The sequence below is a fragment of the Asterias amurensis genome, chromosome 1 (assembly GCF_032118995.1).
Source record: "Asterias amurensis chromosome 1, ASM3211899v1".
In the NCBI taxonomy this organism is placed as follows: domain Eukaryota; kingdom Metazoa; phylum Echinodermata; class Asteroidea; order Forcipulatida; family Asteriidae; genus Asterias; species Asterias amurensis.
The window spans coordinates 10,580,830-10,593,210 of record NC_092648.1 but is presented as its reverse complement, the minus strand read 5'-3'; the positions used below and the strand labels follow the sequence as shown (position 1 = coordinate 10,593,210).

Below are 12,381 nucleotides of genomic sequence, written 5' to 3'. Positions count from 1 at the left end.
TATAGATTGATTCTTGTTATTACCATTACGCCTGCAATGCCGTTTATGTTACTGTCAAAGATCCCGTTCAGGTTCCATTTTAAGGTCGTTTGATTCCAATGACGTTTCATGACAGCTCGGCGAAGTGTGCTCGCCCAAAAGCATCCGTCACGCCCAAATCTGCCTCCTGCACAACTACCCACATACACACCGTACGGATTATAAATTAATTTACATCATGAGGACAATAACACATGACGTCATAATGAAGTGAGTATTAAGCACTTGGGGGGAAATAAACACTTCCTGACTGTTGTTTACTTGTTTTCTGCATGTTTCTTGGCACAGACTATGTTTTTCACCCATGTTGATTGCAAATACACTTTCACAGTTTGCGTGAAAATTGGGCAAATCAAAGACAGTGCGGGTCAACTGCTAATGAAAGTCTTCCTCTGTTCACTGAAGCCGGATTTATGCCCGACTGGTACGAGACGGGGTTTAGATTTTGGGAAGGTAGAGGGCATAGAAGTTCTTCGACTTGAACCCATTCCGTGTGGTCAGAGATCTGTGCTTAAGAGATAACGTAAGCAACTACAGACCTATAAAGTCAAAGGTTTTGGTTGTACTATTAGGGGAAGTATTTAAGCTATATTATAAGACAACCAACAGCACAGTTAGCCAATAACAGGATGAATAGAAGCGAGATGAAATGTTCAGTTTCAGATGTGGGATGAAATCCCCAAACGGAGGAGAACCCACGCAGCCCACGGGTCTAGGTCTGAGGTGGGGTTCGAATCAGGGTCCACAGTGGTGAAAGGCAGGGGGAAAAACCACAAAGACAACCTGATCCCTTTTTATTAATTTCAGTATAAGCTCTTTTAAGAATATTATAAGCTCTTACTTAAAAATACCTCAATTGAAATTTGAATATGGGACTGGTGTATGAAAGTTGTTTTTTTTTTTTTTTTTTTTGCAACTTCGATTACCAATTGAGCCAACATTTTCACAGGTTTGTTATATTGTGCAATCACCAAGTGAGAAGACTGTTCTTTGACAATCACCCAACAATGTACCCCGCCCGATAACACTGACTATCGATGACGTCATCATAAAGAGAAACCCACCCAAGTGGAACTCGGCCTGGGGAAAAAACGCGTTTCTTCAAAACGCATATGGTAACAACATTAAATTAAATTTTACTTCATTAGAAAAAAATCTGTGAAATGCATGATCAGTATCATTTCGAATTCGACCATGGGTTGCAAACATTAATGCTTATTATAGTCCACATAATGCATTTCCCAAACTTATCTCGTCTGGTGCACTTATAGTAAAAAAAATAACGTTTTCTTTTTACAGATAATATTTTCATTTAAAAAACAGATTACATGTCCACATTTCCAGATAACTAGGAGCTTTAGGAACTTTAACTTAAATTGCCATATGACTCAATATTAATAAAATTGTTTAGTTATAAATGGTTATTTTTCCTTTAAATTGCATTTATTTACTTGTCAGGTTATGAATTTATTAAATTAAATTATTAAATATATAAAAACATATAATCAACCATTGCTTATTTATCTAGAAAATTCATGATTGTAACTTCATATTTGTATGTACTCTTTTCAGGTGATTCATTTTGAAGAGGTCGTACCTTGTACAAGCTCAGGCTTCTTGTCTGTGACCTCCCCATACTTTTATTAAGTTCCGATAGTTAATTTTCCTTACATTGTACATACACAATGGCATGGGAAACAAACATGAAACCTAAGGGGCATTTATAACATACTTTGTTATGTCCTTTTGGTCGGTAGGCAGCTTGCAAATAGTACTGGTTCGGTTGCTGAAAGCTTCACAAAAAATATTGCAATAAAATACAGACCATGATAAGTATGTGTACTGCATGCTAACCGTGGACACAACTTTTGATGGTGCTTTAAGATTGTTTCTTTTTTTAGTCGAGACAACTTGGAGGAAGACGATACACCTTAGGTGCTGAGAACTTCGGGGAAAACAATCTCGCAACAAAATGCACACCGCGAAAAGTAGACTGCCAGCTAAAAATGGACGCAATTATTTTGTTCTGCATTTAGAATGTTTCTCTTTATAATTTAAGGTGAAGACGATGACATTTTGGTTGCTGTAAAGAACTATCTTGAAACTAAACCAGACCACAAAAGTAGACTGTACGCTAAAAATTGACGCAAGTAATGATTGTGAGTTTAGATTGTTTCTTTTTTCAGTTGCGGTAACGTTGGACAGGAAGGCGATGGATCAAATGCCTGAAAGTGGCATTACCTTTCACGCATATGCCGTATACAGCATACGTCAATGGCTAGACGATGCTCTGATATTCAACAAACTCAAGCTGCTGACAGCAAATTCTTTGAAAAGCTTAATTAGTTATGATCCCTCGTCATATTTTATGAACGGTGTGTTCTGGATTACGAACGGGTGTGGAAGCTAAAGATACAATGAGGTTCCGTTCTATGCTGTCCGCGATATGTCACGAAGTCATAATTTTTTGGGCCAGACAGTCAAATATGTTGCACAATCACCAGAAGCGTAGATTTTGTATATTTTTAACCTCAACTGTAACTCTCAAAATATGTTTCGTAGTTTCGTTTACAAGTAAAGTAATTTTCGGCGTCTGAGCATAAGTGTTGAAATGGGACCTTTGTTGTGCAACATGAACGCCGTAACTACCAATTCCTTTCTACAAAAAGAACAAATATAAGATATGGTTTTAGAATAATCATGAATCATTTTAAAATGCATTCTGACGTTATATGGCTAAACAGTTTCAATTAAAGCACGGGCAACAGCTTTTCAAAGGCAGTACAATATGAAGAATAGTTACTGTAAGAGTATGTACTTCAAGTAACGACCTAATTCGCCAATAACGCAATGTAGAGTAACCTATGTTATATTCTTTATTGCATGGCAGGTCAAGATAATTAGTTCTTTATTTAAAAGCCCAAATTTGTTTTCAACTGGAGCAGGGATCGTGTAACTGATATTATTTATACCAACTAAGTTGGGTACTGCTGTAGAATGCACCCCTTGATTAGACTTTACGCGCGTCCTGTGAAGCTAAGGAGGCGCTTATGGCGTTAGTTGTTGGCCTACCCTTCTACCCTTACTCTAAATAGCCCTTTTCGAAACCACGCCTTCGGCTTTGGATTCGGCTCAGGCTAGCTTAGCCCCGCGTTTGTGTATGACATTTCATTGCGCGTGCTATGCGTACGAGCTCAGAGCTTCAGGCGAGAGGATCCAAAGCCGAAGCCGTGGTTTCGAAAAGGGCATATGGTTGCTCCACGTCTGAAACGCCACTTTATACCTCAAATATGTCCTCAGCCAATGACTCCTTTAAGGACACCCAACTTCCATAACACGCATTAAAATTCAAGTGACACTTTGTCATCATTAAAACGGGCATCGCTACAAATACAAAAGCCCTTGATGGAATGGCCTCATAAACTTGACTCTAACTCAAGACGGACAGTCATATAATTAGAGGAGTTTACTCCTATCAATGGTCTACAAGACGCAATATTCTTGACAATTAATCAATGCAAGGTCTTAAAGGCAGTTACAAATATTATCCAGATGAGTCCATGGGTCAACCGTGGGTCAGAAGCTCACTCTGTATCAGGGTATATGGATAACTGTCCACCGTAAGATTGAATCATTGTCGGATGTCTGGCCTTACGAAGTTGGACTCAGTTTAGTATGAACTGCAATCGTGGAGTTAAAATATAATAAAATCGGGTAATAAAAAGTACCACTGCAATTTTTTGTTTATCTTTATAATGCTAATAGTGCTAATTTCGGTTATCTCTCCTAGCCTGTATCTAATGTGACAACACCTATGGTGGCAACTTTAACAACCCGGTTTTTGAAGTGTACCCGGAGATTTATTTACAAACAAAAGATGTTCACGAAGAATAACACTGAGAAAAAAAAATATATGCATTGTCACAAGCAGATATCAACAGCAAAACAAGAATCAAAATTTACTACACAGTGTGTTAAAATAACACTAATTTCTGCCGACACATTCACCCTGGTATTACTTTAAAAGGAAGGTACACGTTTAGTAATTACTCAAAACATATATTAACTTACAAACTGACTTGGTAACGAGCATTGGGGAGCTGTTGATAATATAAAACATTGTGAGAAACCACCTTTAGCCCAAATTTTCACGGCTTGTTATTTTATGCTTATGTTGGGATACACCAAGTGTGAACACTGGTCGTTGACAATTACCAAACGTGTACAGTGCCTTTAACACTCTGATATGGTAATTTTGATTCTCTCTTCGTTTTAATCTGACAACACCTTTGGTGCCAAATTTAACACACCGGTTTCTCCATAGCAATGACCACGGTGCGTTTTTAGGCCAAGACGTTTATATTTACAATGACTTTGCTCAACTTGCCATGTTGAATCTAATTTGCTGGGTTTTTTTTCTTGCAAAAACGCAGTGTCACGACATTTGCCAATATGAGGAGTGTACTTGCGTTCAAAGCTGTTATAATTTTGTTAGAAGAAAACAAGTCAGGAAATCGGAAACTTTTCAACAGCTAAATCATTGTTTAAAATGTCGTTTATAGAATTGATGGAGCTGATACAAAAGTCACAGACATTGTTCATGATTTGTGTGACCATGCCTTAATAGGACTAAACAAACTTTGGGCTTAATCCGTTGTGACAGTCAGGATGAACTAAATGCACAATATTATCAGCACAAAGACCGCTGTCCTTAAACTTGGTAGCAACAACCGAAATCAGCTGTTGCATTTTTGTATAGGTTTTCAAATATAATTTTTCCCAAATACGATTTTATAAGTATTTCGCAGAAAAATGTGTCTAGAATGTACTGTATAATAATTTACCTTTCAGACTAAAAATTAACAAAGATGTTTGTATCCTAACCAATCATGCATAATAAATCTGTTGACACACGGGTCAATTGGGAATTAATTTGCACTTTATTAAATCAGCGATTGGACTCTTGGGTAAAATGTATACAAGGTTAGAGATCTCTCTGACAAAAACATCCAAACAAATTAATTTAAATTCTTCACATATCTATCTTGGTAATCACAAGATATTCCCCCAACCGATACTTGACCACGCTTGTTGACCCCTTAAAAGCACTGGACACTAGTGGTAAATCATCAAACTAATTGTTAGCATAAAAACTTACTTGCTAACATAGTATAAAACATTGTGTAAAACGGCTCCCTCTGAAGTAACTTAGTTTTCGAGAGAGAAGTGATTTCTAATAGTAAAGAAAGCACACAACTTCGTGTTACAAGGGTGTTTTTTTATTCCTTTATTATCTCACAACTTCGACGACCAATTGAATTCAAATTTCCACAGGTTTGTTATTTTGTGCATATGTTAAGATACACCAAGTGAGACGACTGGTCTTTGACATTTACCAAAGGTGACCAGTGCCCTTAAGGCAAAAATAGTTTGGCATTCAGAAATTTTTGACCTCACCTTTAGTGCAGGTGGTTTGCACCATGTGGATTTACCTGTGATGTTTAAATTTCTATTGAATTAAATGATTTTCGGTCAACATCATTTTGGTGGAAGGTCTGTGGGTGGGCTGCTGTGGAGTTGAAGTTAAACGCTCAAGCCTTTGGTTAGTCACAAGGGCCCGATTTATGGTAGATTTGACAAAAATTGTGCTTAGAAAAGTCAGCTTAGAAGAATGGTAAAAGTGAAGTTCAGAATGCATATTAAATAGAATGACTGAAACGAGTTTGAGTGAGAAAAACGAAATCACGTGTGCACGAAAAAAGAAATTGAAAGCACAGCTTCAAAGAATCCCTTGTTGGAGTGGATTATAGGGGGAACATTATAAGAATTCGGCTATAGAAGTTGATTTTTCTGTATTGAACTGGCCAGTAAAACATATTATTAACACCATAATTTGTGCATAAAATTCTCTGTGGAACATCCCTTTCTAAATATGCCCATAGGAGTCTTTTTGTATAATGTCTTCGGTCTTCCTGGTGTCCAGGTGTGTGTCAAAGCCAACCTGAAGAAAAGAATGGTGGACATTCTTCAAGCTGGGGTTTTAATTAGAAACGCTGGTGATCATACCGTGTAGGCATAATCTCTCAAATGGTTATAATTTGAATTCACATAGGGTTCAATTTGGGTACTAAACACTGTTCACTACATTAAGCCAATTTGCCTTGACCCAAGTAGCTGCAATATTAATGCAATTTCTAACTGTCCAATACACAAGGTCCATAGCAATATTCCTTTCACTTCATACAAATATTACCCTGTGGCTAAAAATCTACATTCCATACCGACACCGAAAGTCATAAATTAGCATTTGCCCCTGTCATTATCACAATGTCAAGTAAAGCCCCCTCTCCAGTTGATTGATAAAAACGGTATCCGTCAGGCTATACAATCATTGTAATAAACAGCTGTAAGATTAAGACTATTTACAATGACTCGACGTTGACTCTGGAAAGTTTCATATTTACAAGTCGGACAGCAATCAACGACAAATCAATTATCGACCTCCTATTATCGAATTAATCGATCCATCAACCTATCAGTCCATCATTCCATCAACCGTCGATCCATCAACGATGGTCGGACTCGGCCATGGTACGACCAAGGTTTAGGCCAAGGTTTGCTAAAGGGAGTCAAAATTCGCTGAAAACTTAAAAATGTACCTCCAAAATTGTTCACTTACAAAACATTATCAGGTGTATGAAAAACAAAACTTGGTGTCCACATTGTTCACTTACAGTACACTAACATACAATGACAAATGTAACAGGGTGTGAACTTTTTTTTCACTCACTATACCTTAAATAATTGTGAACAATAAATTAAGGTGTCCAAATTTAAAACAGGATGTGTAAAAGACACCCAGACAAACCTCTGGCTAACACTATGATTTCAAGCTAATAGTGTACACGATATGGGGCAGAGGGAACCACAATGTTCCCATTCGCTCCACCATCGTGGAGGTATTTCTACCTCCATGCATAACCGTAACATGTTCCTATCGTACACAAAGTACCCCCTACAATTTTCAAAACTAATCCCAAGATTCCGAGTACACCGAAGACACCATGTCCATATCGAACAAGAAAATATAATCTTATTAGAAAATAAAGCCAAAACAGTTCCTTGGAGGACAGACTTCATGACGTACAGATATGTCCAGTGTTGACAACCAGACAAGACTATTGACCAAATCAGGCCAAGACAAGATTTGAAACACTCCTGCTACTTCCATATATTTCATTATTTTGCAATGTGGGGGAAGGGAGTTCTTTAACCCGGAAGGGTGGCTATACAGAGTAAAGTCTGCAGGACTTGTCCATTGACCTCCTGTGTAGATGGACACGCACGTGTGGGGATAACAAAATGAGAAAACGCCAACGTATAAGAACTGATCCGACACTCGCAAGGAACGCTTCAACGATGCAGAACCACAAAGATGAAAGCATCCCTTCCATTCAAATCAAACCGTTCACCCATGCAGTTCATGAAGGACAACATCCAGACATGTACAGTACTACGATTTTTCAAACCCGTACCCTTCTTACAATAAAGACAAAGACCCCCCCCCCCAACCCATGGTCAATTAATGATGTCATCGTCCACGGCAGTTATGTCAGTGGATCCAAAATAGACCCTTGCAGTGGATGATTCCGGGATTTGGTTTGAGTGACTTTGAACGGAGTGAAATGGGCGGTCTTCAAAATTACTCAATTAATACTGGACCTTCGCTTGGAGGTTAATAATGCCAAAGGAATGATTTGAAATATGCTGAGGACGAAGTTTGAAATTAGAACGAATTGGTTTTGACCTTTTCTGCATTATTGACATGAAGGTTACGATCCGTGTAAATTCATACTTTAAAGTATAAAGGGGAAAGGGCTCTACTTAAAGGTTTTGTGTACGTCTGGTATTGTCCTGAAAATTAATGGCATTAGAAACGCACTTGGTTAGAAGTACTGCGCCTATGGATGAGCCTGTGAAGCGTTACGATTCTCAGATGTTGTAATCCACATGCAGAGTTTCCTTTTTCGGACTACAACACTTAAGTCAACACTGTTGTCACACAGAAGAACGAAATGTCTACAGAGCGTATGTAACTCAGATCTGGGTGTGCATATAACACCCACAAAGAGGTCTTATTCTTTACTAAAAAGGTTCGCTTTCTTTGGATTTCACTTTCGACATTGTCTTGATCACAAACTTCATGGCAACGTGTTGAGATGAGGCTAGACGGGAGTACAATCAACTCGATCGAGCATATGCTGTATGTTCCGGTGACACAATAATCCATTCTTCAACACGGGAAACACCGAGTCAAATCGGCGTCTACATTACAAACAGCATTTAGCTCCTGACTTTGACAGAAAGGGCTGTTTTTAAACCAGAGAAAGTAAAGGGAGTTATATTTATTCTACTTTATTTTGTTACTGAGTTGTCGAAACAGCAAGTGACCTCTTTTTCGATGACCGCAAAAAAAAGAACATTCAAGATTATAGTTCGATGTTTATGAGAGACATGTCAAGCCCTGGTTAATTTGATCGGGGTACATTGAGGCCAATGTAAGGAAACAAAGAATTTGGAAATGAGTTTCAAGAAGTGAACAAAAATAGAAAGGAGTGGGAAAGAAAGTTTCAAGACTATAAAAGATGCAACAATTTAAAAGATGCGAAGAGTACTACACACAAAAACAAAGAGTGACTCCAATCCATCTCCCTTGACAACTATTAATTACAATAACGTTAGCAAACGAACAATCATTAACCCATTTAAATGGTAAACAAATCTACCGAAAAGCTCACGTACACAAGCGCCATCTTGAAATTATACCGCAATGCATCGTGGGAAACCGATAACAGTTTAAATAAAAATAACACTCAAGCTGCCAAGATAGACGTCAGTTTACATGTGACAATAGTTTATTTTATTTTATTGTGTACCCCCAACGATTCAAAATCAGATAATAAATGCCTTGGACTTGAATTTCACCCGGAATCATTATTGCGCACTAATCATGCGTATCAGGACATGAAGAAAATATCGTATTACATTACTTTTTTTTTCCTACAATAAGCGCAGGAAGCCAAGAGCCAGACTTCGAACCACCCACTTACAAGTTCCGAACTAACCAATGTGTAAATGCATATCAGCTTACTGCGACCGAAGGATAAACTTCATAATAACCATATGCGTGGACTACTTTTGTTCCCAAACAAATGTTTCCAGACTGTTATATAGAACGACACGTGAGCTGGACATTTTAACTTGACCTGAGGTATAGATATTGAAACCGGAACAGAAGAGTCGCCGGTGGGTTGAGAAACCATAATGGCGAGCAATTTGACGCAAACGGCTTGCCATATGTTTGTGTTACATGACCGTATTATTGCGGCCGTGTGGGAAGATGGTAGGTAATTGCGCAGGTAGACCTTCACACAAAAAGAACCACAGTCAAGGACACTGGGGATGGAATTGTTGACACCTTAGTTGACCATTTCCGACTTGAGCATATGCACAAACCACATATTGGCCACATTGCAACCTTTGGAAGCACCAAGACACTAAAAGTGAATTAAAATTCTGGATAATAAATTTGTCATCATTTAATCGATACTGCAGACATGTAGTCCGTTAACTTACTGTACAATAAAAGAAACATAAGTTTTTCCAGTGCACTTTCTCGACAAAAACTTGACTGAAGTGGCACTTTAACCTTCTGGGTGATCGAGTTCCAATGATTCTCTACTAACTAATTAAGCAATTTCTGTGTCCCGACCTGTAAGTGTACAAAAACTTGACTGAAGTGGTTTTAAAGTTTCACTTTAAACCTTCAGGGAGATTGAGTTCCAATTAATCAATTCTCTTCTGACTAATTAGGCCATTTAAAATGACATGTAAGTGTAAAGACCTGTGACCTGAGTGAGTCATTGTCATTGATATCTTAAACTGGGCAATGAAGACTTATAACGGAGGGGGTCAGGTCTCTTATGTTTTGTTTAGGTAAAAAAATGTACTAGTTTTGTAGCCCATAAATACCCCTTGTCAAAAATGACTAGGGCCTATATTTTGTATGGTATGGATATAAATTATTATTGTGGGCCTACTCCATAGCGTCTGGATAAGTGGGAGGCTTACACGCCCATAGAAGTTAAAGAAAATTATAAAGACAAAGAGTACATAATAGGCCTACACGAATGAGTAAAACAAGGTGAGGTCAACACGTAATGACTCCACATAAAGTTCCAAGACTGGAACTCAACAGCGAGGGAAAATAGCTCAAAATGAAACCACATGGACAAGACGGTGGTTGTAAAGTGTGAACTCAAGAATGAACCGACTAGAGGAAAGGGTCTCCATGCCTCAATTAAAGTCTGAGTATAAACACTAAGCAGATTACCAAATGAAATGCCAATGACCATCCTGTGTCCGGAATACAGTGGAAATGGGAAAGATACTTTGGTCAAAACGCAAACCGCATGCTCCGAGACCACCAGTCTGCTGGCTTGAAGGAAATTGAAAGCTTGCGTGCGAGTGCCGCTGATAATTTCCAAGCCTGAGTAGAAAGTTAACGATAATTCAAACTACAAGCGAGTCTTGGTTGAGATTACCTTAAGCTGAGCGGTCTCCTCGCATTGGAAACGGTGCATTGGGGGAGTTTTCCACCACACATTGCATCCTGTCTTGACATTTTGACCTTTCACCACAAGATGTCAGACGCTAAAGAAAACACATACCTGCCGTTGGCGCAATAAAAGTAAAAAACAACAACACAACCACATTCTATGTGATCACCATACGAAATAATGTGTATATTATTACAGAAGCTAGTTTTGACAAAACTTTAATAACTTACTTCTCAGGCGTTACTCTGTGTTTTCTCCGTCCAAACTTGAGATCCAACTTATTGGTTTGTAGACTTCCTGTTTTAAAATCTTGTCTGCCTACTAAAGATCTCAAGACTCCCTTTTTCACACGCGTGTTATGTTGATCCCAACATAAACAAGAATGCACGTTGAGGCTTGTATCGAAAAGAGCTCTGGCAAAGAAAGCCGTACAACCATGAACCTCCATCCAATCACCTTCTCTGACACTCCGCTTCCGGGGGTGCACCACATTCGGCCAATCACAGCAGCCGAACCACAGCCCCATGCGTAGGCAACACCATGGTAACACATGAGGCTGTGTACATGTACACGCATGGGATTAATAATTGCCTTAGATAGGTACCCACGTCTTGCGGTGAAGCCATGTCATTTCAGGCCCTTCTGTTTAACATGCGACAAGTAAACCATGACAATTTAATCGAAATTCCACAGGACAGTCTTATTGCTATGAAAATTATCTTGCTATGAAGGAGCTCCTACCACGTACTTCACGCAGCCTTCCCACTTGGCTAAGCAACCGTCAAGGACAGAGTTTGCATCTAAGAACAGAAAGCAGCATCTGAAGGCACTATATGCACAACAACCCACAGGATCAGCAACCGTTCTGTAAACTAAACACTAAGTGCCAGCGCTAAATACTTTGGAAGCCCCTGATTTGTAGACAGCTGATGACCTTCGCGCCCTGCTGCCCAATGCTTAAATTAAAAACCTACAAACTCAAATACCAGGAGATCGAAAAAGTACAGAAACCCCGTACGGGAGAGGAAAACACTTCACCCATCCTCCCTCTACAAAACCCTTCCCAACTTGCGATGAGTAATTCAAGAATAACCAAAAATACATATCATTTTCGACCTTGCTTGGTTTCCATCAAGTCGGGTTGCTCCCAATGGCACAAACCCTGTAATGGTTACATTTCCGTTGGTGTAATGGAAGCAGTCACAAAGGGTTCCACAGTGACAAACACATGTTCCTTAGGGGTCAACCTTACACCGTAAGACCATCGCTAAGGCAAACTTTGGAGGGCAGACGTGACCAAACTTCAAGACAGAATGCGTAATGATCAAATAAAAAAAAACTAAAAAAAAAAACTATTGCCGACAGTTTACTGACTGAAAAAGTTCAGATAATCCCGAGCTGCCGTTTGAGTTTACATTAAAAGGGTAACTTTAGGTCAAACAAAGACAAATGCCCGGGACATGAGCCTGGATACCTCCGAATTAACGTGCCAGAGCTAGGACTTCCAACATAGGAATAGATAGCCGATTTGGTAGAACGCTGGCACTAAGACCGAGAGGTCGCAGGTTCAAATGCAGCTCTAGTCAATTTTTAGACTGTTCAATCCAAGACGCATGTTTACGTAAATGCCCATTCCAAGAGAGATATTCCCACCAGTCGAACTTATAAAAAAAAAAGTATTTTAATATCCCAAAATCACCAACTAGAAGTTTGTATAGCCGCT

At 38.9% G+C, this 12,381-nt stretch overlaps 1 protein-coding gene across 3 annotated transcripts in view; it reads right to left on the bottom strand.

The window, feature by feature from the left end:
• Positions 1-12,381, bottom strand: part of LOC139945268 (thrombospondin-1-like) — a 139,516-nt gene that overhangs the window by 57,784 nt on the left and 69,351 nt on the right. Inside the window, exon 1 of one of the 3 annotated variants that reach the window (XM_071942628.1) lies at positions 10,889-11,021. The exons of the other annotated variants lie outside the window; for them this stretch is intronic. The gene's annotated coding sequence lies outside the window, so the exon portion shown is untranslated. Of the gene's footprint in view, positions 1-10,888; positions 11,022-12,381 lie in introns of those variants that run through there. 3 annotated transcript variants of the gene reach the window in all.